Raw genomic sequence first — 26,721 nt, 5'->3', positions numbered from 1 at the left:
ATGTTCATTTACTTCATGCACACTGTTCCCAATTTAAGATCTGCTCCTTTTAGCTTGCTTCGGCTTGGAAGGCCATCCACGATGTTTTTTTTTTTCTTTTAGCCCTGCAGCAAAACTGTTTCACGAGTGACAATTACTTTGCTGTCATTACTCTGTGGTCGTCGCACACTCATGGCTATGAGCGGCTTGCAAGTGTCCCCTTGATCCATGAGCTCAGCTGTGCGTCAGACATCTAGGGCGGGACTCCATAGAGGCTTCCTTGAGAAACATAAGGTGCTAAATGGAGGTGTAGCAGTGATTAAGGAGGCAGTACTTAGTTTGAGTCAGGGATTTTAGTGCTCGGGCTTGTTCCCTTATGAGGAAGCACTTATTCGCTTGTAGTCTTAATTTCTGCTTCATTACAACAAAAACAAAATTAGATTTGCTATAACTCTCTTATGAAGAAAACAGGGCAGGGTAATCTGTTTTTGGCAAGTTCTTCATTGATAATCAATTTTTCTTGATATGAAAATGATTATGATTTGTTTTCCCAATTTTGTAACAGAAATTCATAACTTACTGAAAGGACTGGTGTTTTACTACTTTTTTTTTCTTTAACTATTTTCAGTCTTTTTTTTTTTTTTTTTTTTTTTTTTTTTTTCTGTCTGGCTGTCCTGGAACTCACAGAGATCCACCTCCTCTGCCTCCTGAGTCCTGGAGTGCTTACTAAGGCGAGTGCTTACTATTTTTTTTATTTAACATTTACTGTATTTAAAATTCTGTATATATGTGTGTCTGTGTGTGGTTAAGTACACGTGAGGCACCAGATCCCTTTGAACTGGAGTTACACACAGTTGTGAGCTGGCTGATGTGGGTATTGGGAATCAACTCAGAACATTCTTTTAACCTTTGAGCCATTTCTCCAGCCTGGTATTTTAGAAAGTTACAGCAAATTGGGTAGTCCAGTGGGACTAGTTCAGCAGTGGGACTAGTTCATCCCACGTAATAACCAAATCTGTAGGATTTCGAGACAGAGCTTGGGTTTTTGGCTATTACTGTAGCACAAATTAATAGTGTTCTACTTTCCTGCCTGCTCTGATTAAGTGTCAGATTGTACCGGTCTAACAAGTCAGGACTGTCCCAGCTGAAACGGCTGGATGTCCAGTGTAAGCGTATGTACCAAGCGATGGATGTCCATGCAAGTGCGTGTACCAAAGGATGGATGTCCATGGAAGAACATGTACCAAGTGATGGATGCTTATGCAAGTGCCTGTACCAAGTGATGGATGTTCCATGCAAATGCATGTACCAAAAGAGGTCCAAGTTGACTCCATATCTGGTCTCGTTTGGACTCTTCAGCTGTTTCCTTGGCATCTCTTTACCCCGTGGCCACATTCTTTTTTCCAGCTGATGGGCATATGGATTCAGGCAGATGTAGGCTTCTATATCCCAGGTGGGCAAACTCAGAAGGGATGAGAGGGTTTTCCTCCAGCTGCATTGAATGTCAGTATCTGCTAATATTACTTCCTTATGTCTCAGCAGAGCAAGGTACTGGATTAGTCACTGTCCAAGAATCGTATAGTTACAATGAAGTAAGAGCAGTTTCTCAGTGGGGATGGTTATGTTGGTGGGAGGCTGGGTAGAAAGTTCTGTGGCCAGAAGAAGGGATTTTCTGGTCAGATAATAACCACATATTGAGAATAACACAAGCCATTTGGGACATGAGGAACCTAGCCTTACCCTGTATGTAAGTTGGAAAGGACAGAAATACACCAAGAGGATGTGGCATTACCCAAGCTACGTAGAAGTAATGAGGAAATTTGAGTTAAGTGTGATGAGCCTTAGTCATTCAGAGGGCATTGTGAAGTTTTCTATTATACACAATTTCCCACCTGTGGTAACCTTATCATGCTGTACTTCTCTTGTCTGTGGTCACTTTGTAGATTATCAGTTCTGAAAGCAACAGTCCAACTTCTGCTTTTACAAACCTACATTTACTCATAGAAAGCATTTCTCACTCATTCAAGTGGTTATGTTAGAAAGCAGTTTCATGCAACTGATGTTATTATTTAGTGCATAAAAGCTTTGAGTCACAAAAGCAAAGTCAGCCTGTTTTGTAAAAATGACCTGGGATGTTTGACCACTGAGGCATCTTGATAGGGTTTTTAGTGACTATCCAGAATTCCACTTAGAGTTATATACTAATTTGTTCATTCAGTTTCTCAGGTTCACATTCTAAATAAGTATGTGATAGCCATAGTTTTATCAAGATGCACCCCTTTTGATTTATTAGCAGTGGTTCTTAAGACTGTCATCACTGGATGTAAAGCTATTGTTGCCATATGTTTTAATAAGGATGATGGAAAAAGACGTCAGTCATTCCAGAACCTCTGAGATACTGAAGCAGGTTTATTTGTTCTCTTCCTTAAAAAAAGATCTATTTTGTACTTATTCATTTGTAAGTGTGTGTGTGTGTGTGTGTGTGGCATATATGAGGGTGCCTATAGAGACCAGGAGAGGGCTCCAGATCACAGGCTGTTGTGAGCTGCCTTGTGTGTGTTGGGAATCAAACTCAGGTCCTCTGGAAGAACAGCCAGTGCTCTTAACCACTGAGCCATCTCTCTAGCTTTGGTTCTTTCTTTCTTTTTTTACTTACTACATGGAATATTGAGTTTAAATTTAATGACCGAAATATTCTTATTATAACTATATTATTCATATTATATGGTATTATATTAATTAGTATAAAGTTATTCTTGAATGGCCTTAATATTTTTGTAGTTTCTGGGAAATAGGTCCAATACTCAAATTATAACTAAGCTTGAGAGAAAGATATTACCACTTGGAAAAATAATAATGGCCATCCAGATCTACTTTGATAAACCTGCCTGTCACTTAGCATAGTTGTCAGAGAGACATCTTGAGAGGGCTACAATAAACCCCTGTTATATTAAAGAAGGAATAATTATTAATAATCATGTCATGGGTGTGTTATGTGTTATATTTGGTGTTATGTATAGATGAGTTAAGTATTGTTTTTGCAGGGATAGCTAGCATGTGAGATATGGACTCATTATATCCACCAAGTTATTTTTTAGGTGAAAGTAGGTGAGTAGACATTGAAACAATAAGGATGAGGAAAACATGATGATTGACTGAGACATTTAGGCTGGGCAAATATTACATGGAGCTGGAGAGAAGCCACATATTGATCTTAAAACTGCCAACCATATACTAAAATGGAGAAGAGAAACTGAGGGTTCATGTTATGGTGATGTACTGTATTTCATGTAAGCCTTTTTGAGGCTGTCTTCAATATATAATGTTATTATATACAAAAGATGTACATAGGTCTTTAAAAACTGTAGTATAATGAGCTACAGGCCATGTTAATGTGACGTCTGTCTTCTGCTGAGCTGGGTATTTCTTTGAATTTCTCACTTGATTTTTCTTTCTTCCATAAATTTTCTATTATCTGGCAAACATTTTCTAGTTACACCTGGTTACTTTGATTACACATCAAGAGGACTGGAAAGTCTGGTTGCTAGTCTCCAAATAGTCCTGGGCATGGTACCATACAACAGGCTACTGTGGTGCCGTGGCCTCTTGCTTCAGAGTATTCTATTTATTACAGCACTGGTTCCTAGCATTCGTCACTCTGTTTGGGAACTGTGGTTTTCTGCTTCCTTCCAATAACACTACTTGAACTTAAGAAAAAAAAAATTACAGAAATATAGTTTCACAAAGACTTCAGTGATTAGAATTACTGTCTGGAATTTTAGAGAGTAGACAGCAACGGGGCAAAATTAAGGAGCTGAGTAGTTTAAAAACAAGAAACGTTTCTCTATAAAGGAGGTTTAAAGACATGGGATTAGTGAATTTTGCCCTTTAAAAATGCCATGTTTAGTGAACTTCAAATCCATTCAAGCAAAACCAAGGTAGAGAAATCTTGTCATTTTGTGACATTTTCAGAGCAATAAAGTAATACTGGCAACAGATTAGTTTCAGGAAAAGTTTAATTCTGGCATTGAGTCATTCCTACAGAGAATGCCGTGAATTCTTTTATGTTCTTCAGGTTTCTGGTAGCTTATTTTAATCTCTTCTACCTGTGTCATCACAAGTAAACAGAATATCCCAATAACAGTGGAAAGTTCTAGGTCCTTGTGTGTGTGTGTGTGTGTGTGTGTGTGTGTGTGTGTGTGTGCGCGCGCGCGTGTGTGTGTGTATGTGGTCTCTTCAGCTTTGTGACCTGGAAGTATAATTTATTTATGCATCTGAACAGACAATTATAATTTGTTTTGTAGTAATGGAAATCTTGTTAGTGGGAATTCATAGAGATCTGAGCTGGCACTTAAGGTGATAAAACAGACAAGAACTAGATACAAATGATAGAGACAGTTTATTTCAATCCCTCGAAAAATGTCCTCTGTCTTGTTGAGGAATTGAGACGGTCTGTCTGTCTCTGCTTCTACCCTTTTCATCCTGTATCTGTCTGTCCTGTCCGTCTGTCTCTGATGTGTTTAACAGAGCCTAGGAGAAAGTGATTTTGGTGGAGTTGTAAGATACTCAGCTCTCCACAGAGTCATTGTGATCTTCGGAGGCTAATTTGAAGGCACTTGATCCCTGAGAATTAAAGGCAGTCCTCTCCTTCATTCCTAACCTCAGTGAAGGTGATCCTTCCTACCAGACCCCACAGCCATCTTAGTGGGTGAATTCTCTACTTGCCACAGCTTAAGGACTGACCAAACAGGTTTCAAGCAAATCCGGTCCTATTTGCAGAGTTCACACTAACCTGCACATGTTGAGTTTCCCTTAGGCGCTCATACCCCTCTTTATGGGATGTAGCCTAGTGTACAGGGTAAGTGTTTGGGTCCTGGACTCACACCGTCTGGGCTTAGTTCTTTAGTTCTCAGCTCTGTGTCTCATTTCCTTATGTCAAAATGGAGATGGTAAACATCTTGGAAACTAGGCTGTTAATGCGGTTGAGAGAGCCAATTCATGTGACAGCACATAAGAGTGCCAGAGGGTAGAGTCTAGCACCAAGAAATATATCAGTGTGTAGGTGTTAAATGGAGTTACATTCCTAACTGGTGTGATGATAAGATCTTAGATCCTTATAAAGACTCCTGGTTTTGAGAACAAAATTTGGAAATTGTGATCCTGAAAGATTCAGACCATAGCAAAAATATGGTCACTAGTTTCAGCGTTGGGAAGATAATGGCAGCCTATGCAATCAGCGTTTCTGGTGTTGTCAATTCTCTGGGCAGTACAGGTAAGCTAAGGGGCTTCTTGATGCCATCAGTTCAAGAGCAAAGTAAGACTTGAAGAAAAGTGTGTTGTGTGCAGTAGTGTGTGTGGGTTGAAGAAGTCATCACCTAGAGAGAGAGAGAGAGAGAGAGAGAGAGAGAGAGAGAGAGAGAGATCTGACTGATTCCAGGGGTACACTCATGAGATTTCTCCATGGTTCCTTTCATGTGCCACTTTGGACATGGCATAATCCGGAGGTGTGACTCATGGTGAATGTCATCTATCCTAGAAAGTTGTCCTGGAAACAAGCATGGCTGTTCTTTCACCGTCGTTTTTATCTTCCAGTTCAATGAGGTCACTACAGTGGCAGGTTTATCTTACATTTCTTTGTTTGGCCAGTGGCCTGAATATCTGGGTTGATGTTCCTGGGTATCTTGAGGATATCAATGAGTTGGAGGAGGTGTTGTCCCCTATATTGATTCTGCCCCTCAGGAGTCCAGGTCGTGGCCAGGAAAAGAGTGGAGATGGGACAGGTTTGTTCTTGTTTGCCCTCCCAGCTGGTGCTTCCTTTACCTTTCTCATTTCCTGCAGTTTGGAGAAACATAAAGACTTTAGGTCCAGACGGAATTGGACTCTAACCTCACCTCTGCTTTTTTAAGGTTTCTTTTATCCATAGACTCAAAAGGCCCATTGTCTTTTGCTCACCCTTAGTACCAGGGATGTTACACATCTATTTTTCTCCATTTGTCTGCAAGCACCAGATGAGAGGGTGTGACAATTCTTTCATTGGCTAAGGACGCTTTCCAGAGCCTGACTTACCTGCCTTCAAACCTGGTCTTTTCTGTTTACTTGCTGAGGAAGCTTGTGTACGTTACCTAGCCTCTTGCTTTCCATGGGTGGTGGGATGAGGATTTAGGATAAACATGCTAGCCTCTGGGACCAAGACTGGCATAGACAGATGCTCAGGGATGTTGGGCCACCACCTCCAGCTTGGTACCAGCACACTCCACTCAGACATAACTCTGTGTTACATGACATAGCCTGGCCGATTCCAGGAGCCCTCACCTCATTCTTCATTATCTTCAAACTTCTTGTTTCAGTTTATCCTTAAAAAGTGGGCAGTCATTTTTAAAAAGTAATTCTTAAAAGTTATTTCCAAAGAAATCACACTGATTTGTTAAATAAGTGGGGAGAGGCCCAACTATAAGGGATTTTTCTCTAATAATTTGCCATTTGAGTTTTTACTGTTTACTTTTGTATGACTGCTTCTAGGATTTCTCTGTGTATGTATCTGTAATACTAGTTATTTTCCTTTGGCTAGCAATTTCCTTTGGCTAATTCCATGCTTTACTTTTATATCTGTGGGGTCATAGTGAAGTAGAGTTCAGTAGTACTTTTGATGTGATTTATATCAAAATTATTTAAACCTTTTATCATGTATGCATGTGTGACTGGGTGAAGGTCTGGGGCATGCATGGCATGGCCTGTGTGTGGTGGTCAAGAGGATAGCTTTCAAGAGTTGGTTCTCTCCTTCTATCCTGTGGGTTCCAGGCATTGAACTCAGGTCACTGGGCTTGCGGGAAAGTGCCTTTACCTCCTGAGCCATCTCACTGGCCCTGATTGATACAGAGCTTTAAAGACTCCAAATACTTTGTTAGAATGGGGATGGCTAGAAAATGAGATATGACTAATTCGTGGAAACCCATAGGCTGTAGTGGCTTGCAATTTGAATTATAGTGTAAGCTACATTATGTAATTTGGCCTCATCCACATGAACCTGGAGAGAGAGGAGGACAGGAAAAGAAGACGAATTACATGGTATTACAATCTTACAGTGAGGGACATTTATTTATTTATGTATTTATTTTTTTAAAAATTTTGTTCTGTTTTTCTTTTCCTTTTCCTTTTCCTTTTCCTCTCCTCTCCTCTCCTCTCCCCTCCTCTCCTCTCCCCTCCTCTCCACTCTCCTCTCCAGCCCTTACCTCTCCAACTCTCCCCTTCTCTCCCCTCCCCTCCTCTCCCTTTTCGGATGAAGTCTTGCAACCAAGATCACACTTGAGCTCCTACTTGTCCAGCCTCAGATACTTGAGTATCCATATGATAGCTGTAACCAGCTGCTGCAGCATGGGATGATATTTGAATACATTTTTCTTTCTGTTCATTTGGTTTGCCAGGAGCTCCTCAGAGTTTGAATACCTTTGTCTTGGCACTTTGTGATTCCTAAGTGGAAAATAGCCATCTATCTTAAAGCTGGAGAGAAAATGAGATATGCTAGTTTCACTCAGATAAAGTGCATGAAAATGGCAAAGTCAACACCGTACTGAGAAGATTTTTCAACAGCAGTTGTCTCTGCTTTTTACCTAGTAACGAAAACAAACTATCCCCTTACTAGAGTCACCTCTGACCTATGTATAAAAAGTAACATTTCCTCCTTCCCTCTTTTCTTTCCTTCCACCATTGATCCTCAGTGTTAAGAAACTCTGTAATGTGTTAATAAGTTAATGCAGGACCTAAGTAACTGACATCTTTACAAGTCTGAAAACAGCATCTAATAATGGCATGTCAAAATGAAAGAGATTTATTAGACTAGGGAAGTACAGAGGGAGAAATATTTTGTGCTAGCCTGGGGAATTGAATACATGAGCATATGAGGAAGCCATCCCAGAGCTGAGACTTTAAAGACAGAGCAGAAAGGAGGTTCAGGAAGCAGCTTTTCTAGTTAAAGGGAAAATAAGAAGTCCCGTGGAGCCTCTGAGGGCATATGAGGATTAGGTTTACAGAGTGAGTTTTGAGACGAGGCAGGAAATGTGTATAGAGACAAAATGAATGCCAGTTTCTGAGTGCAGGAGAATGTAGGCTGTACTGTTTGGGTGTTCGTGCCTATCCAACCCCTCTTGGAATATTCCTGGTGTGTGTTATGAAGGGATGTCCCTCGCTGAGGATATTGACTCAGGCATGTTTCCTCTTACAGTCAGGATGGCCTCCATCAGACCAATATTGTTCTCAGGCCTTTTTTTGTTTTGTTTTGTTATCTTGGATAAACAGAGAGAGGGTGATTCATTTTTCTAGAAAAACAGGATACAGTAAAATACTGCAAGTGACAATGAAACAGATAGGCTCACATACAATAATATTTATAAAGGAACCACCAGTTTGCATGGCAGACGCCTCTATGGTGTGGCCCTTCTCCCTTCCCCATTGCTTGTTTTGAGTCCTTGGCTAACTTGCTTGTTTCTTTGGATCTCGGGTCCCTTACATGGCAAGTCAGCCAATCATATTACTAAGTGGGGACATGGAGTGTATAGCCAGAAGTTATGGGCATATAGTAGTTGGCTACTCCAGTAAAGCTTGATTTATGCTGGATGTAAAAGATTGGCCCAGTCACATTCATAGACACACCAAAAACTTTGTTTTAAAAGAAAATGGCCAGCCATTTGCAAAAAAGAACAAGAGTTTACTATCACTGTTCCATCGAAAGTTATTAATATTCTGCCATTCTTGTTCCTTAAATCCCTCTTTAAAAATAGATTTATTCATTTTATTTTATATGTGTGTTGCTTTAATATGTTTTGTCTGCATATATGTATGTGCACATGTGTGTGCTTGGTGCTCATGGAGGACAGAATAGAGCATCCGATCCCCTGGAACTGGAGTTTTGAGTAGTTGTCAGCCACTCTATAGGTCCTGGGACTCAGACCTGGGTCTTCTGCAAAAGCAGTAAGTGCTCCTAAGCACTGAGCCATGTCTCTAGCCCTTATTTCTATCATTCATAGATGCTTTAACATTTGTGTGACTGTCAGCCAATTATTTTAAGGCAAATTCCAGATTGCATATAATTTTGTGTACTTTAAAAGAAATCAGTAGAGGGCTGGAGAGATGGCTCAGCCTTTAAAAAAAAAAAAGAAATCAGTGGATCAAAGATGAAATGGTTTTTAAAACAGGTACAAATTAGTTCTGTTTTGTTTGATTAATGTGCTCATCAAGAGGTCAGGCTATCCTCAAACGTTCTGCCCTTCTGCCTTTGTCTCTCAACTGCTGGGATTTCCAATTGGAAATTCATATTTAAACAGACTGGCACAGTTTCTTTAGTTATTTTTGCATTAAATCAGACCATGTCTGTAAATCTTAAGACTTTTGAAAGTACAAAGCAGCCCAACCCATAGAGATCTGTGCACAAGGCAGCTCTTAGGTGCATATGCCAAGCAGTTTTTACAAGGGGAGGAGCAGTCCAATTCTCATCATCTGAATGCCACTATGGTACTTTCTTTTGAAAGATGTTCATGTCATCTGTGAAGGGCTTCCTGGATCAATATGGCTTGATTAATTTTGAAAAAAGGTGAAGTATCATATGAGATGGAAAGAAATCCTTAATGCTGGTGTCTGAGAAGTAATAACTCTCAGAAGGGCAGATTTTCCAGAGGAAATGAAAGTGAAATCTGGTGTTCAAAAGGAATTTAAGAAAAAAAAAAAAAAAAAAAAAGGAATTTAAGAAAGGCACTTGGCATGAGTCAGCTGCTCTGAATGGTAGCAGCCAGTTCTCTCGATAGGAAAATTATCATTTTTCTCCCTTTTTCCCATTTTATAATTTAGAGTGTTCCCCCCCCCCCCCCGAACAACATAAATCCATTTGGGTGTAACAATATTAACAAAAGCACTGGAGGTATAGCTCTATAGTGGTAGAGCACATAGCCACAGCTTCTTTCCCAGCATGGGCATGGGGGGTAGGAAAAATAGAAGAGTGCTGGGCACCTTTAATTCCAGTTCTTGGAGGCAGAGGCAGGTGGATTTCTGAGTTTGAGAGAAGCCCTTGTCAAAAAAAAAAAAAAAAAAAAAGGAAAGAAAAAATAGAGAAGAGAAGGCATGCAGTCAATGCACACAGGCTGTGCTGAGATTAACCATCTTGGAGGAGGCAATGCTTTTTCTTAACTTCTATTAGAGCATTTATTTACTGCTTTAGCTTTAGCTATGGGTCAGGTCTCTTCATTCTGTGTTCTCATTGCTCATGGCAGCACATTCAACTTCAAACCATTTTCTCGTTAGGCCACCGAGAGGATGATTAGCCATTCCTAGGTCAGTCCTTTAAACTGTTTCATACTTGATTCCGCTCTGGCCACTGCCCTTATAGTTTTTGATCTGCTTTCTGCTTTTTTTCTAGGATGCTGGTAGACAGGACCCTAGCTGGGTGCACCAGACTCTAAAGAGGAGGTACCGTCCCTCTTCTTCCCTGCCTGAAAACATAAAGACCAGTATGCTACCAGTATGGAAAGAAATTGCTAAGTATTTCCAAATGGTTCCAGACCTGAATTTCAAAACAGCCATGGCCTGTTTTGAAAATTCTCCAAGATGGTGATAACCTAGCTAGCACTCTAGGCTGATATGTATAAAGCAAGCAGGTGAAAGAACAAAACATTAAAAGTCAGTAAGAGAGATGAAATCAGTGCAGGTGGTAAATGGAGAAATATGGGAAAGTGTACAAGAGGACACAAGAGCCATAATTAAAGGAACTGTTTATATAATTAGAAGTGTGGAAATTCTTTGCCACCAATGAAAGTTTCCATGCTAATCCCCATCAGACTGAATATTCTGCTTGGAAGTCAGTGTTGGAGTCTCTTAATGGTGCTACCCTGATAAGGAGGTATCACTCAATTGATGGGAAATAGAAGTTTATAAGGACTCATTCAAATAGCATTTACTGTGTACTCGTAGGTACCAAAGAACAGAGAAATTAATTGCAAGTGATGTCTTTCTCTTAAAGATTCTGTTTTGCACTGCCAAAGAATGGATGGCTTCCAACTGCCCCCGTATACTGTATTGGTAGCTGGAGGTTTCAGTTTTTTTTTTTTTTTTTTCCTCTGATGATTTGAGGTCGTTCCGTGTGCTCATGTTAACAAAATGGTGTAAATGGGCAGATTTTGTTAAAGCACAAAATGGTTTTACCTCAAAATCTTGGTCTTTGGTCTAGATTTTATGTAGTGCCAGTTTTAGCTATTGCAAATATCAGGCTACAGTTGCGGTTTGACAAGGTTGTACGAAAACTGCATTCCTGCTTGTTTATCTGGTTTTTATTTTTATCGGACCTCCTGGCTTATAATAAAACCCCATTCAATATTAGCCTCCTCCTTGATAAGTGGTGAGGTGGGATAGAAAATTCAGGGCTCTAAACCAGTCTTTTGGCCTAACTCCATACGGAACATGGATGAGATGAATCACCAGGTTTTCCTTATTTGCCAAAGGAAATACTGACCACCATGGCTGTGGGCTCAGTGCAAGCCCAGGCAGTAATGTAAATGAAAGTGTTTTTTTGAAAGTTTACCAAGTCCCAGTGGGATTTACTGTGAATATCAAAGAGGCTAAAAGAGCAAGAGACTACCCTTAGGGCAAAGTCACAAAAACTGTGACTTTGTTAATTGTTAGATGTGTTCTAGGCAAGCTCCATGGGGTACTTTCCTTCCTCCCCTTCTGTATTCTTTCTTATATTCCCATCCATACCATCCTTTCATCACTCTGGCTCTTTCTGTCTTAGCCATTCTGACTCCCAAGATTTTCTTTTTCCCCACTCTGTATTTTGAAACTCTTTAGTATTTTTTTTTTTTAATAAGTCAAAGTATCTGAAGAAAAACCAGAGTTTAACTATTATTTTCATATGGTGCTAGGGATTAAACCCAGGGCCTATATATATGAGGCAAGCACTCCCATAGTCAGCTGTGTCCCCAGCCCTTGCAGTATTTGAGATACCCACAGACTAAACATCACCTCTTACGTGTAGTCTCCCTTATGGCCTCAATACTCAATATGGCGTCTCTGCAGATGTCAGGGTTCAACATCTAGTGAGTGTCTTCAGCAGTCGACCTGGTTTCTGTTGTATCTAATCAACTCTGTATAGTTGAAGTAGTGATAGACGAAATATAAATGGGTGATCATGGCATAGTTCAAAAAAACAACCCTTTATTTTAAAAAAAACAAAAGGACGACTGGATAGAGCCTGTAGGCTCCTGTTAGCTGACCTCTGACCTAAGCTATCCTCTGCTTCATTTCACTGGTTCTGCACACATCTCGTCTGAGCTTATGTTAATAAAAATTTTAAGGACAGTGTTAGGTCTTTTTCCTCTTGTAATTCTCTGGGTGTTGTACAGGTAGGAGAGTATCCAGTTGCTGTTTGACAAATGAGTGGCCCACAGATGAATGGAGTCTGTGTCCCGGAGTTGGCAACCGCAGTGCACTCGGAGTGGCTGAGTTCTTCCAGCACTCTAGTGTTCTTGTGCGGACACCCTCCCCTCCTTTGCGCAATTACCGTGTACAACTCAAATCATTCTCTATTTATATTGTGTTGGAAACTGTTTACCTTGCTGAATTAATACTCGGTTTCTTTAAACGTGCAATTAACACAAAAAAGTACCCATTTGTAGCTTCAGGAGCATAAGAGCAAGTGAACATCCTTGAGTTATTCCCAAAAGCCCCAGGGATGGGTTTTTACTAGTTTATGCATCACAAGGCAGTGCTTTGCATATTGGAAGAGAAAAATAGTCTAAAGAAAAAACAACCCCCCCTCCAAAAAAAAAAAAAAACCCTTTGTTTAATTTTGAAATAAATTTGAACAGGTATGAATTTTGTACTTTTTCAACTGCATCTCATCATTTTTCACTGTCAGAAGATAAGCAGCTTGCATGTTTTGGTATTGGAACACCGTCTCAAAGGAACAGAAAATGACTTTCTTTTCCTCATAGTACTGAAAGTCTTCTATCCCCACACAGGGTCAGTGTATTAGCCTGTACCCCCCTCTCCATTTTTCTGCTTCTAGAAGTGAACTGTTGGAATCCTCTGAATTCATTTAGGGAAAATGACATAAACAAACCCGTGTAAATGAAGTGTTGCTTTCATTTTGCTGGAAGTAAGGCAGATGAGGATCTTGGAAAAGGAAGGCTGTTATTTCCTCTGTGGAAACTTTTATCTTTGTTTTCTGGTGACTGTAAAAAGACAATAGGTTGCTGTGGGGTTTCAGTAATCGAGGAGGAAATAGCATGTGAGTGACTGCAAGTTGGTTGACCAGGATAAGGCTGGCGTTTTGGAAGATGATGTTTAACAAATTTAGTTAGCGGTCTTCATTTTCTGTAAAGGCCCAGAGACTTTACATGTCACAAAGCTGTATATTCTCTGTTGAGAGTGCCCACCTCTGCTGCTCCAGTGTGAAAAACGGACATTCTTAATCTGTAAACGAGTGTGAGTGTATGTAAGCTCAGTCTAGCTCACCATTTTAGATTTTCAAGTGTTACAAAGACTTATTCTTTTAATTTGCTTCGGCTATTTAAAAACTTAGAAACTGTTCTTAGATCATCCGTCTCACAGAAACTGGAGGGGAATGGGATTTGGCTGTACTTCGTAATCTCCTTTCCTTCCTCTAATGAATTAGCAAAATAATTTTCTGAAGGGAGGAGTGGAGGATGTTCTGGGTATTTTATTAGGTGATTTGTCTATAGTCAGTTAGCCCATATTGGGGAAATCCCAGTGGTCTGGATGACACTTGAATCTGCTATAGGCCCTTGACTGGTAAGGTAAAGTTAGCTGAACGGTGACCCTTGGCTACCCATCTGGCATATGCTGAGACTACACAGCATGACTTGGTTTTATTTTGAGATGTTTGTGAAGCTGGCCTCAAACTCAATTCTTGCACCTCATCCTCTTAGCTAGACTGATTACAAGCTTACCGCAATGTCCAGTAAACCACATGACCTCCTAGGCTCCCAGTAGTCTTATCTTTATCACATTTAGCTCACTTTGATACTTCCTTCAACTTGTCTTTGTAAACATTGCTTAAATTATGTGCCGAGAAGCTTAATATTTGCTAATTGTTTGGGTCTGGGTAGTGGTAGATTTGTGTTTTTGGGAAAAGGGTTGTCAGAAAACAAACTGTATTTCATTAGCTCAGCTGCGTTTGTTTTCTATGTTGTGTAGACTTTCTTACTTTTAAAAGAACATGATAGGTAATTAATACACATTAAAGCAAAATAATAAAGCAATTGTGAAAAGTTCATGCTTCATAAAAAATAGATAGCAATGGAAACATTTATCTGTTTTATTTTATTTGTGTAAGTGTTTTGACTGAGTGTATGTAAGTTCACCGTGTTTGTGCCTGGTGCCCTCAAATGACAGAATAGGGCACTGGATCTCTTGGAACTGAAGTTACAGACTGTTGTAAGCTGTTTTGTGGGTACTGGGAACTGAACTGAACTCAGAAGAGCAGCTGGACCTCTAAACCACTGAGCCACCTCTGCAGCCACCCTGATACTGATTTTTCTTCCTACTTTACACGTTCTTAATTTTTTTATTCAGCATCTACTGTGTGCCAGGCACTAATCTATACTCTCAACTCATTTGTTCACTAGCCTGTTTCAGTTATTTCTTGGCAAATTTCTGTGTGGTGCTTTTGAATTATCAGAGGAAACTGAGGAACCTCACAGGTCTATGTTGACTTTCCTTGAAGTCTGTTAAGTTGTTAATCACTGAAGGTTATGCTGACTCCTCACTGACAGAGTGAAGTCACTAATTTTGGTTACCTTAGTTAATTTGGAAAATGCTTCCATTAAGATTTTAGGAAAGGCCCAGCAAGGGAGTCTTTGAAAATCGTTACAACAGCATCACGTGGTTGTGTGCACTGGTACTCAGCATTTTGGGAGTTTGGGGAGGATTACTGAAGGTTCAGAGCTAGCCTGGGTTACATAGGGAGATCCATCTCTCTTCCACCAACCTGAAATTTACTGTGCCATATTCACAAAGGACACAGAAGACAATCCATGCCGTTAGCCGCCTGTGTGAAGATGGTGAGTTCATATGTGTGTTATATATTGTTCTTTATTGGAAGAAAGTTCTTATTGGCATGATAGCTAATCTTGGTTTTCAGCTGACACACTTATGAAAAAGGAACTCCAATTGAAGAATTTCCTCCATCAGATAGACACGAAGTGTCTTCTTGGTTGCTAATTGATATAAAAGGGGACAGCCCACTGAGGGTGGTGCCACCCTAGGCAGGTGGGTTTGGGCTGTATGAAAAAGATGGCTCACTGATCCAGGGGAAGTAAGTCCATAAGCAGCATTCTTCCATGGTCTCTGCTCCAGGTCCTGCCTTGGCTTTTCTAGGTGATAGACTATAACCTGTAAGCCAAATAAACTCTTTCCTTTTCTCATTACAGTGCTTATCGTAGCAACAGAAAATAAGCTAGGACGATGTGAGTTTATTCAATGGATACTAAAGTCTTAAGAGCTAGGCCTTTAATTCCAGCACTTGAGAGGCAGAGGCAGGAGGATCTCTGAGTTTGTGGTCAGCCTGGTCTATAGAATAAGTTCCAGGCTAGCCAGAGCTGCACAGTGAGACTGTGTCTCAAATAAAACAAGACAAAATAAAATTGGTAAGAAAAACAGAAACTGAAATAATAAATACTTAGTCATGGCTGGTAAGGTTGCCTCAAGCATGCCGCCACAAGTCAGCACTTGAATGGTTGAGGCAGGAGGATCGTGATTTTGAGGCCAACTTTCACTTTACTAAAGGAAAATTTGCCTTAGTGCTTTGCCTTGATTTAAAAAAAAAATATTTATATATATGGAGGTGCTGTTCTTAATCTGTTATGATAATAGAACTGAAACAATAATAACTCACAATTAAAAAGTTATTTTTAATATTTGATGTTTCCTGTCATACATCTATAAAGGCTGTTGTCCACTCTGTCTTACTTTTAGTCAGTGGCAACTTACCCATTTTTCAGAATCAAATCAAATTAAATCTGGCCTCAGATCTTTCACACAATTATAGCTATCTTTGAAATCAACACCAACAAAACACCCCCAAAACTCCTCCTCAGCAACGAACAACCAAAAGGCTTCCCCTCTTGCAACCTCTCCCTAACCTCCCTAAGGGCTTGGGGACTTACAGTTTCCCTTTTGTCATATAGTGCTGTCTTGGAGCACCTGTAATTACTTGTAGGTGTTTATGTCATTATCAGGCAGTGAGCTGTAAGGAGGTGGAGTGCTTATTGCCCAGCACTTGCTATGGGCAAACCTGTTAAGCTTCTCTTCCCTCCCCCCGACCAAAGAGGCTATTACCATGCACAGAGAGAGGTTGAGTAGCTTACTCAGATCACTTCCTTATATATAATAGAGCTTGGGTGCCGAGCCAGGTGTATGTGACAGGGTCTTCCTCTCACCTGAGCACTCTGATTAGAGAAACTACCCTTGAAGTGAGAAATATTGGTGCTTTCTCCTCTCCATGGTTCTGTATATTTTGTGGCCTTGGTCTTTCATAGCCTGTGCTTTATTTTAAAGTTACTGATGAGACTGGGTCTGTCCCTATTGGAGGGAATGTTGAAATGTTTTAGAAATATAAAAGGCACAAGAATTCATTGGACTACACTTATTTTGAACCAACACTACCTTGCGAAAACTAGGGCATGTACCTCTGAGGGCTTCAACTTTGGGTCTGGAAAGATGGCTCAGAGGGAAGAGTACTTACTGCCCTTACAGGGGATGCCTGTTGGCTTCCGCACACCCACCTTAGGCAGCTGGCAACTTCCAACTCCAGGGGATACTCTCTTCTGGCCTTTGTAGGTACTTGCATACATATGATGCACAGGCACACATAAAGACGTTCACACACACACACATCACATAAAGCTTTAAAAAAAAAACCTTCAACTTGGGTGGCAGGAAAGTGCATGCGTATGAACTAATTAATACGTGTCTTAGTATGCTCATGCTGCTATAATACAGTACATTGGCTGGCTTATGATAAACGTTTATTTTCCACAGTTCTGAAAGCTGGGAAGTTCAGGACAATGGTGGTGGATGTTGCTGCCTGTCCTCAAATGGTCCTTTCTTTCTGAATGTGTCACCAAAGGGATATATCTTCTTTCTGGCTTCTTTAGCAGGGCACTAGTGTTGCTCATGAGCCTTTAGGATCTAGTCCTTTCAAAAAGACTTCATCTCAGGAGTTTATATTTCAGTGGATGGATTTAGTAATAATGGTGCCTGCTCATACTCCTATTGTCTTTTTGTTCCCAGTACTTCAGTGAACAGGCTCTTAGGGTCAGGAAAGTTCAGAGTGGGAGCTGTTAGTGGCTTCTGGGAGTGCCTGGGGCTTGGGGTGTGTGTATGTATGTGTAACTTATGACCGAATTTCAATAACCTGGAGAAACATCTCAGCAACTCTGCTCGGACAAGCTTCTGGTATAAGCCTTTGCCTTAAATCATTGAGTGCTTGATTCCTCTACCCACTGGCCTGTGGTATGTCCCTTTAAAGGCATTATGTTGTGGTTCAAAAAATTTTCCTCAAGCTGGGACCTCACACACACTTTCTTTCTCACCTAAAATTGTCCATCTGACCTTAAAATCTCCTCTGTGTACCTTTCATGTTTCTTAGTTTAGGCCTATGTCATCACACTCACTGGCCACCTCCCATGACTGGGCTTATTTTTCTTTGACTTATTTATTTCATGCTGTGACAAGGGTGTTTTCTAAATAGGATGGATGTCTTAATATTGTGGTTATGATGTAAATATGAATTAAAGCACTCCATTTGGCATTTAAGATGATGCCCATGTACCTTATGGAGCCCAGAAGGCCACCCAGTGTGACTAGACCGCTCTTCTCCAGCCTTGCATATCTTAGTTTTTCCTCTACACACTGCGTTGTCCTCAGGCACTGGGCCTTCTTGGTGTTCTTTCCTGTGTCTCTTTGGTTATTCTTCCCTTCTGTAGTGCACAGGCTTAAAAAGCCATCACTCAAGTCTTCCATAGACACTCTGCCTCTTGGCTCTGTGAATGACAATGTAGAAGTTAATGTTTTCATTTTCTGGTTAGGCTTGGCTTCTCCTGGCACCCATCCTGACCTCTCTTCTGGTTGACAGTGTGTGTGATTGGAGGAGGGTGTGAGGATGGATCTGTACCCCTTCAAGAGGAAGGACAGGACTTGAGGGCTCAAGGGCAGGAGCCCTGGGCTGGCCTGACATCTGCCCCCAACACTCCCTATAGAGAAACACTGAGCAGCTGGTCATCCTGTGGGCTGGGAGGAATGGGGCTGGGCTAGGGACTGGATTAAGACAGCCTTGTAGCAGCAGCTGTGATATTGGGAACACCTGGCCCTCCTGGAAGTCCAGGGCTCTGTCTCTGACCTCTTCCCTTCATTTCCTGAATTCTCTAAATTACAGCAGAACACTGAAATAGAACTAGAAGGGTAGCAGAGGTCCTGCAAACAGCTCAGTTTCCGGAAATGAGTCCCTCTTGTAGCTGAGTAGGTCTTCTAGATGATGAGTGTGATCGAAGCTAGTTTAGGTGCCGGCAAATCTCTTGTGAAGCCCTTCCGGGTCTGTGCCTATGATGTGTGTGTGTGCTTGTGGAGTGTGGGGATTGCATGCTGTGGGCTACAGTGGAAGCTAGGCTCCAGTCTTGGTCTAGCAGCAAAATTTTAGGCAAATAGCTGAGCTTCTGATCCTCATTTTCTTCACCTATGAGGTAGGACACTAGTACTAGAACATGAAACAAATATTACCTAAAACAAATGCTTTTTGTGTTATAAAGTGAGGATGTTTTGCATATGTTACTGTTAATAGTACCAGTGCTGCTTATAAGGTCTGAAAACCTTCTACTCTGAGTATATATACCAACTCATAGTGTGTTAGTGCCTCACAAACCCACGGCTGGAGCAGAACCCCATCCCCGACCGTGTATGTAGAGAATGCATTCCTCACGGATCTGGGCAGCCTCTCCGCTGCCTTCTTGGTCTCGGCATTTACCAGCACCAGAGAAGCATTCTACCACGATAGCATAGTTTTTTCACTGACATTATCTCATGATCCAATCATTATTAGGAGTAAATGTCAGTTTCTTTTCTGCAGTAGTGAGGATGTGAACAAAGAAAACCGTGTAACAGAAACTTTCTGTACGGGATAGAAAATGTCATCATGCTCACGCTTTTGTCAGCGGGGTAGTTCAGTGGCCCCACTTCTGAGTAACCCAGAGAGTGGAACGGAGTGGGGATTAGGAAAGGAATATAATTGTGGGAAGGAGGGGGGAACCCCCAGATTTATAATTATTAGCATTTTTAGGAAGTAAATATCTTTTGAATTATATCTTAGCTAAAGAGATTATAAAGCAGTATCTTTTTGTGCACTTCCCCTTGTGTTTGAGACGTGCGCCGACAGTTCTTCATAAATCTTAATTAAGATGTCAGAATGCCCTGCAAAGCTTCTCTTCATGTGTGTCCCCGTACAGTGGTTAACAAAAGACCCTTTATGTCTCTGCCCAGCTTGATTTCAGTCATGAACTCCATGTTCCTCTGTTATTTCATAGATCCTTGTTTCTTGACTGACTCAGTAAATCAGTTCTCAAGGACTTGGACCCGAGTGAGAAGCGCTGGCAGCCCAGGGTGGGTAAAGACAAGGGCCCCCGGCCACCGTAACCCACTCCTTCCAGTAAAGCTTCATGTGCCTTCGTGGTTTCTCTATCAGTTTTTAAAATTTTAGCCCAGAGTTAGTATTTTTGGCTTTAAAATAAGGCTTTTCTTATAAAAATACGTGAGCACTAGCCCAGTGACCTTTAATAGTGGCGAGACTCTCAGACATCTGCAGGATTCGGTGATACCTTAAGAGTTATATAGCAGCCAGGTCCTCCGGAGGCAGAGGCAGAGGCAGGTGGGTCTCTTGAGCCGAGGCCAGCCTGGTCTACATAGCGAGTTGAAGGCCAGCAAGGCTACACAGTGAGACCCTGTCAAAAACAAATTTGTCTTATGGTGATAATCCCTTCACTTTCCGTTCCTGTTAAGGTTTTGAGCTTTCTAGTGTAATGGCTCCCATCACTTAGGGCCCAGTATGACTGCTGGCATTTCTGAACTATTCCAGACTCAGGCTGAAAGAAAACCTGGCAGAAAAATGCATGAGGTTGCCTCTGTTCTCAGAGCGTTAGCTGTTCTTTCATTTAAGCACTCAGCTTGCTCCAAAAGAGCTGAAATATATGTGAATGCTCATTCAGAGCACACTGAGGATTTTAAGTGTCCTCCTACACCATGGCTGAGGATGGAACTTCTTACTGAATTCTGCCTTCAGTGACCCAGGGCTTCTCTGGGAGCTCTAGGGGGACACATTCCTCCCCCCCCCCCCCCCCCGCAACCCATGAGAAAGCTTTATTGTTTCCCTGTCCCCTCCCCCTAAACTATTTGATGTCTGCAAAGCATGCTGGCAGTTTTTCTAGTGGGGGGTGGCTGGTGGTTGTTAGTGATGAATGTGAAGATTACGTGTAGTCCATCCTGTGAAGGAATTAAAATCTGGCAGATATACCACTTCCTGCAACCACTAGAGAAAACTGGGGATCAATGAAACCGATGTATAACGTGCTCCATCTTTAACAGCTTGCTTATGTTGAATTTCTTTTGCCCAAGGCAGCCTTTCTATATCATAGATTACACCTGTTTTTACGTGACTGCCTTTAGGAAATGTTCAGATGTGGTGAACATGCATATGTTATTTCTCAAGTACACCGAAGTCTTTTAGTGGGGGGTGAGAAATAGATCTGTAAAAATTAAAATCACTAAATCCTTCAGATGGCTGATAGGCTCACCACTGTTAAAGGTCACTGGGGTGATGTTCACATAAATTTAAATTTTCTTCTTCACACACCATATCACTGCAGATTTGGTCACAAGATAAAGGATGGAGAATTGGAACCTATTCGTTTTGGGAGTATTTGGGCTGGTGGTGAACTAAAGAAATACTGGGTATTAGCTACTGGAAAGTTTTGATGTGATCACAGTCTCAGGAAAGGAGGAAATAATCATTCCCAGCCATTTGGGTTGTTTGAAATATGAACCTATTTCTTAACATTTGTGTATTTTTGAACTTAGGAATGCTGATTTATTAGCACCTGAACGTTGCTTTGTTTTACTAAGATACTAAGGACTGGGGTGTTGGTTTGAAATAATCATTAATTTACTCTCAGAAAAATCTGTCATTTGTACAGATATTGCTACTCCACACAGTTATCTTTGGAGTGGCTGGTGGCCGGAGCATCTGTTTTCAGGGCTGGGTCCATTGCTTTCTTCTCTGGGTGCTTCTCTCTGGATTGCTTGAGATCTCTTATGGTGTGGTGGCTGGGTTTCAAGGGCAAGCATTCCTTGAGATAGAAAATAGAAGCTGTAGCTGGGTGTAGAGGTACATGTCTGTAATCTGTAACCCCAGCTCGTAGAAAGGACAGGCTGGAAAGAAGAGGAGTTTAAGGTGACTTCTAGGCCAGCCTGGACTACCTGAGACCCTGAAAAGGACAAGAAAATGCTGTGTAACTGCCATTCCTTAGGCATGCCACCCATCTTGGATGATTGGAAAGTGCCGATGTCAGTGGCCCAGTTATTCAAAATGTCTTCATCGTTTATCAGTTCTCTGGGAACCACTTTGGTAGTGGGTGTCTTGCAGATGCTACCCAGACACATGAATAGCACAAAACCTGGGACTCAACTCAACTATTCCCATGTGTATCCTGCTGTCCCTTGACTGTGCATACCTACAGGGTAAATTTTTAATAGGCAACTTCATGACTTGTAGTAGTATTTTGTTGAGATTTTATTTAGTTATAAAATGAGTCACCCCAGTGGCACCTGTCTTGGGAAAACTGGCCTAATTTCAACCAAGAAGTGAGGGAAAATACCAGGCCTGTGTTTGTTTTACTGTTCCCATTCAAGTGAGTAAAGTGTCAAGTGTAAGGGGCCTGGGATCCCAGTTTGGGTTGGCTGAGGAGGAATGGGAGGCACACTTGCTTCAGGATTAGGGGGAGGAGAAGGTGCCTTGCTTCCCTTTAGTCTTTTTGATACTGTCAGCTTAGCTGATGAAGGTCTTTGCTTACAGCACATAATTGTATTTATATAGGAGATTGTGGTGTGTATAAAATCTTAGTGCCATTGCTTCTTAATAATGATATTAATGCTTGAAGACGATACTGTTTTATCCCTTGTCAGTTTTATTACCATGTAGTATATATTTTGTTGCCTTTTAATCTTCGCAACATTGGAAACGTTGATTTTTTTTTTTAGCAAAATGAAGCATTCCTTTTGTAGTTTCTTGTGTCCTAGAATACATACATTATTTTGGTATACTTTTGAATTTAAAGCTCTGATTTAATGATAATGTTGAGTATTTTTATTTAGGAAGTCAGTACACTGTCAGAGTTGGCAGGCTCTTAAGTCTTATTTCCACTCAGGAACATTTAAATAGTTTGGGGATTGCCTATAATGGACAGACCCTTCTTTTCAACTGAGTTCAGTTGGCAGCCAGTGTATGCCTTCCTTTATTTTGGTAAGGTTCTTTTCCCTGGGCAAATGCTTAACCAAATCCTGCTTTTCGTCTGTTTTTCATGGCACCCGACCATACTTCTCAGCCGTTTGCAGACAGTGTCTGTCTGGCGGTGGGATTTCCTGGGCACAGAGCCCCTAACTGGTACTGGCCAGCTTCTTGAACTTCACTGTTATACTGGGTTATTTGCTGTGTTTTCTGCCATGGGAACCAATAAGCGGATCTCTGTGAGACAGCAGAGCGTCAGGACCATCTGTTGTCCATTAGCCACACTGCTGCCCTCAGCCTGTTAACTTAGTTTGACCCTCCTTCTGCAGGTCTGTTGGCACAGACCTGTGATTCAAGCACTCAGGAGGCTGAGGCAGGAGGATCATTGTAAGTTTCAGGTTGGTCTGCGTTACATAGTGAGTTCAAGGTTAGATTGGGCAATATGGCCAGACACTATTTAAAAAACCAAAAATAAAATAAAATAAAATAAAATAAAATAAAATAAAATAAAATAAAATAAAGGCCGTTCTTCCAATATCCAAGTCAGCAATCTTCTGCAGAAATCTGGGTAAGATTGCAAATTAGAAGCTGCATCCAAGAGAAAGGGTAAAATGTAGTAAAGAGGAGGAGGAGCAGGGCTCTTGGGTATGCATGAGTTTTCTTACTGGCCAACCAGCATTTGCTGTACATGCCAGGGAACTCTCACGGATGGACCCAGGCACCCACTACTGCTGTTACTGCTGGGACCAGTAGAGCCACTTCACTATGGCACTTGAAATAACAGACAGAGAGTACCGGAGAGTGAACTGGAGCAGGGAAAGCTCAAGGATATGCAAAATTAGTGCCGTCAGGGTACTTGGGCCACAGTTATTTTGTAGACAGCTATGGAGAGAAAATGACTGCCCTTCTTCCTTCTTGCTGGGGGTTGAGCACTGTGTGTCACTGGAATTATGCTGTGGAACTCAAGGCAGTGTTCTACCAGGACACAAAGGTACTTGGGCTAACATTTTATGTGTCTTCAGAGCCAAAGCCCCTCCCTGTGGAAAGTTCTGTCCCTGATTTGCTAGGGGCAAGATTGAAATTTGCTGGGGGATAAAACATAGACATAGCTGCCCGTCTTCTGTAACTCCAGCTCAGGGTTCTGACATCTGTTTGGGTGCCAGACATTCATGACCACATGCAAATACATACAGGCAGGTAACATCCATGCGTTCCAAACAACACAAAGAAATAATCCAGCCTTTTAATGTCAAGAATGAATTTGCTGAGAGAGAAACTAATAAAAAAAAAAAATAAATAAAGGTTAATACAAAAGCATGCCGGGGCTGGAGAGATGGCTCAGTAGTTAAGAGCACTGTCTGCTCTTCCAGAGGTCCTGAGTTCAATTCCCAGAAACCACATGGTGACTCACAACCATCTATACTGGGATCTGATGCCCTCCCCTGGCATGCAGGTGTACATTTGGTCAGAGCACTCATAAACATAAACTAAACAAATATATCTTAAAAACAAACAAACAAACAACAACAAAAACCAAAAGCATGCCTAACCAAGGAAGTACTTGTGTAGTGAAAGCTTTAAGACACTAAAGAAAGAAAGTGAAGACACTAGATGATGAAAAAACCTTCCATGCTCCTGGATTTCCAGAAATAATATGAGAATGGCTGTTCTACCAAAAGTAATCTACAGCGTTAGTACAATTCTCATCTCTCTAGTGACAGTCTTCATAGAAAAAGAAAAGCAAAACAAAAAACCAAAAAAACCAACAACCCTAAAATTAATATGAAACTAAAGAAAATGGATAGCCAAAGCTATTTAAGCAGAAGGGACATCACTGGAAATATGAAAACAGTTGACCTCAAATTATACCACAGTGATGTTGACAAAGATGGTGTAGAACTGGTCTAAAAACAGACATGTAAACCAATGGAGCAAAATAGAGGACCTAGAAAAAAATACCACATAGCAGTAGCTCCTGATTTTTGGCAAAGGCATCACAAATAGGCAACAGAAGAAAGGACAGCCTTTCTAACAGATGGATTTGGGGAGACTGGACCTCTGCCTGCAGAAAGGGAAACTTGATCTGCATTTGTTACCCTGAACAGATCAGTTTCAAATGGAACTTAATTTAAAACCTTAGACACTGAAACTACTAAAGGAAAAATGGAGAGAAAACCTTTCAGGTTGTAAGCTGAGACAGGACCTTTCTGAAGGTCCAGGAAGTAGCCCAAGAATCGACACTTTGGATTCCATAGAGTTCAAAAGCTTCTGCACAGCAAAGGTAGATGTAATCATTACTTTTTTGTTTGTGCAAAAAAAAAAAAAATGCCATCACCAAAAGCAACTTACAGGAGGAAAAAGTAATTGTTTTGTTTTGTTTGTTTTTTGAGACAGTTTCCATTCACTAGGTAGCCCTGGCTGGCATGCACCTTCTGTTTCTGCCTCCCATTTGCTGGGATTATAGGTAAATGCCACTAAGATTGGCCAGAAGAAAACATTTATTTGGCCCATGTTTCTGGAGGGAGAGTCCATGACATCAGGGAAGACATGGCAGACGGTGGCTGGAGCAGGGAGCTGGCTGATGACATTTTACTTGCATATAGGAAACAGAGAGAGGGGGCAGGAATTGGGGTGAGGCTACAAAACCTCAAAGTTCACCTCCAGTGTGTACCTGTTCAGCAAGACTGCACCTCATGAAGGTACCAGATCGTCCCAAACAAAGCTCCCACTGCTAGGGAAGCAGATTGTCAGCTATACCTCAGACAGGAGGGTGTTAATAGACAAAATCCCAATCAGTAAGTGGCTTGAGAAAACAAGAAACACAAATGGCCAGTATTAAAAAGTGTTCAGCTTTGTTAGCCAGGAAAGGAATGCAATTAAAATTGCTTTGAGATTCTGTCTTACTCAGTCAGAATGGCAAACATTAAAGAAATAAATAAATAAAAAAGAAGGGGCGAAGGAAAAGCAAACAAATACTGGTAAGGCAAAGGGAAGAGGAACCTTTATTCACAGTGAGGGAGTGTACCATACTGGTACAGCCAGTATGGGAATCAGTGCGGTGGTTTCTGAAGAGCTTAAAAATAGAAGTCCTGTGTGACTTAGCTATCCACATCCTGGGCATGTACCCAAAGAACTCTATTCTACCCCAGAGATACTTGCACTTGCATGTCCATTGAATGTTCTATTCACAGCAGCAAGGAAATAAAATCAGCCTGGAAGTTCATCAGTAGTAGATGCATATATGATGAAAATGCAATTTTTACTCAGTGCAATTTTATTTATGTGTAAAGAAAAATGAAAATTTCAGGAAAATAGATGGCTCTAGAAATTATTAAATTATATGAGGTCACCCAGTCTCAGAGACAATATCCATCCATTCTCTCTCAGGGGCATCCAGCTTTTGATGTTTATATATGTGTATATGTGGGTGGGAGTGTGGGTAGAAAGCATGAAGCAAGAAGAAGGAACTACAAGAAGGGAAAACGAGGTTTTGAGGAAGGCATTTGGCAAGAGAATGGAAAGGTGATTATTAGGGATAGAAAAGTACAGGTGGGAGGGTGGAGGAGGAGGATCAGCAAAATAAAATTATGTATTACTTTGTACACTAAAACAGTGCTCTGCAGAGTGTGTTAATTTCTAAACAGTGTTCCTATGGCATCTTGACCTTGGTCATTCCCATGTTGAAATCCTTAGACCAACATATTAAAAACATGGCAGGATTTCAGCATCAGTGGGTGTGAAGAGATATCACAATCAAGGTAACTCTTATAAAAGAAAGCATTTAACTGGGGGAAGTTGCTTAGCGTTTTGGAGGGTTAGTCTGTTATTATCATGGCAGAGGTATGGGAGTACTTATGGCGCTGGAGCAGTAGTTGAGAGCTATATCCTGATCTGAAAGCGGGGCGGCGGGGAGAGCATGCCTCAAAACCCTCCCCTAGTAACATACTTCCTCCAACAAGGCCACACCCATTCTAGCAAAGCCACACCTCTTAATCCTTCTAATCCTTTCAAACAGTTAAGACTCCCTGATGACTAAGTATTCAGATGTAGTAAGTCTGTTTGACCTGGGGCAGTCATTCTAATTCAAACTATCACAGGACAATATGATTAGAAATAGGTTGGCCAGTGAGAAACAATTATATAATGCAAATATTGTTTAGGCTCTCTTATGAATGAATACTTCTCAAAAGCCA

The 26,721-nt window shown here is 41.1% G+C and overlaps 1 protein-coding gene across 1 annotated transcript in view; it reads left to right on the top strand.

The window, feature by feature from the left end:
- Positions 1-26,721, top strand: part of Wwtr1 (WW domain containing transcription regulator 1) — a 124,971-nt gene that overhangs the window by 21,495 nt on the left and 76,755 nt on the right. The window lies entirely within an intron of this gene.

The sequence above is a fragment of the Psammomys obesus genome, unplaced genomic scaffold (genome assembly GCF_907164565.1).
Source record: "Psammomys obesus unplaced genomic scaffold, mPsaObe1.curated_primary_1811, whole genome shotgun sequence".
In the NCBI taxonomy this organism is placed as follows: domain Eukaryota; kingdom Metazoa; phylum Chordata; class Mammalia; order Rodentia; family Muridae; genus Psammomys; species Psammomys obesus.
The sequence above is the reverse complement of the archived record's forward strand: the minus strand, read 5'-3'. Positions and strand labels throughout refer to the sequence as shown.